General features: G+C 42.8%; 1 protein-coding gene across 2 annotated transcripts in view; it reads left to right on the plus strand.

Annotated features, from left to right (window-relative positions):
- The window catches only part of LOC113212086 (uncharacterized), a 61,523-nt gene that overhangs the window by 55,839 nt on the left and 3,742 nt on the right, over positions 1-1,942 (plus strand). The gene's annotated exons all lie outside the window — the stretch shown is intronic.

Here is a 1,942-nt window from a genome sequence, read left to right on the forward strand (position 1 = left end):
TCCCCCCTCTCTCCCTCCCACGACAGGCATTTTTAGTAAATAGCAAACATTTTCTGTATGTGAAATGTACTCATACATTTAAGACCCCCCCCCCACTCCCCTATAAAAATGAAACGAGTGCGGTGCGAGTGCGTTGCGAGTGCAGTGCGGGTGCGAGTGCGGGTGCGAGTGCGGGTGCGAGTGCGGGTGCGAGTGCGTGGCGAATGCCCTGCGAGTGCGGCGGGGTCGTCCCGCCTTTTGCGTCATCGCCCTCGTCCTCATCCTCCCCCCTCCCCTACCCCGCCCTTCTCCGGGCGCTACCCGTGCAAGCCCGTGTAGTACCCGTACCCTGGGTAAGATGCCCTATGATGGCCACCTTAAGAATGGGCCTGCCCATTGATGGCCACCCCTTTTTCTTGTAATGTAGACAACGATGTGAAGTAGTTTGGCTTATTATGCCCAAGTAGGGACCTTACAGTCAGTGGCCCATATTTCGGACATGAGCCCTAATTTCGGACAAAATTGAATCTTTGGCTTTAGGCTACCGTAAATCCGATAGTTTTTCACCAATTTCAACTTCCGGGACGTCAAATGAAAGGTGAAAAAGTCCTCTTTAACATACGACTGGTGCGATCCCAATCCGACTTTTCCCCATCGAATGGCACGCGCTTAAAGTTCAAAAACCGCTCGTGAAATATTTGCGACAAAAATCTTTGTTCAACTTCTCCTGGTGAGCACTGAGGTGCCGTGTAAGATAGAAGTCTAGTTTTTGGATATAGTATACTATATGAGCCTACTCCATATTTCGGATTGGTGATGCGGACCGTCGTTTGGTTTCTGTGGAAAAAATACGAAGAGGCCCCAATTTCGGACACTTTTGAATCGGCCTTCCGTTCCTTCATAAGGTACCAATCAAAGTTCTATCGATAGGTAAACACATCATTTGACGACTCACAAGGCCAAAATTTCGCCGGTTTCCCTCTATCTCTTATAGTTTTTGAGATATAGCGTAATTTTAAGTCTTTTTAAAACTTTTGCGTTTTTTAAAGAATTTTAGACGCAAGCATTGTTGAAAACGCCTCTTAAAACCCTATTTCTGAACCAAAAATGTCGTACGAGGGCTTGTTTTCATCGGAAGGACCCGCCCTACCCGTATGTATCTCTAAAACTGTTCTCCGAGCCAGTACATGAGCGGCAAACGGTTTTGTCCGAAATTAGGAACAGTTTGTCCGAAATTAAGAACCTTCTGTTCCTAATTTTGGATAAAACATTTCGGGCTCTTGCAGACAAACAAATTCAGGTATAAAACTTTGCACTACGGTAAAAGGTAGGGCCAAGGGTCTAGTTTCTTCATTCCCGCGCCGAATTTCGTATCTCTAATAAGTCAGGAGTTATCAGGAAAATACGACGAATTTCGTCCGAAATATGGGCCACTGACTGTACTAGAACTAACACTACTTTAAGGCCAAGATTCTGAAGTGACCAGATTGGCTGGAAATCGAGAAAAGTGGCCCTACCTTACCCTAAATACCCTAATCATTAATTTAATTTCAAAATACATTTAAACTTCTCTCCTACGACAAGTTTAATTTGTCACTCTTTCATTCATTTTTATCAGATCTCTCCGAGGCATTTTAAGGATCACGAGTCGCTGAATTATATTTAATTGAATGTTCTATAGTGTATCGTATCATTGTGTTTAATTTCAAAGTTCCCACCATTTCATTGGATTTCATTTGACATAATATGACTCCAGACAAAGCTATTCAATGTAAGAAAATGATATATCTTGTTCTGATTTCGATGGGCGTATGTGCGATGTTGGCTATAATATTGTTCGGTCAACTGCAAGTCTATGGCAATTGAGAAAAGAAGTTGTCTGTTTATAATCATTTTGACATATCCTATTGAAAGATTAGGTGACTTCTAATTATTCTACAAGTAAACACCATAACATTTAGTT

This window comes from Frankliniella occidentalis, unplaced genomic scaffold (assembly GCF_000697945.3).
Source record: "Frankliniella occidentalis isolate FOCC.00 unplaced genomic scaffold, Focc_3.1 Scaffold222, whole genome shotgun sequence".
NCBI classification, from domain to species: domain Eukaryota; kingdom Metazoa; phylum Arthropoda; class Insecta; order Thysanoptera; family Thripidae; genus Frankliniella; species Frankliniella occidentalis.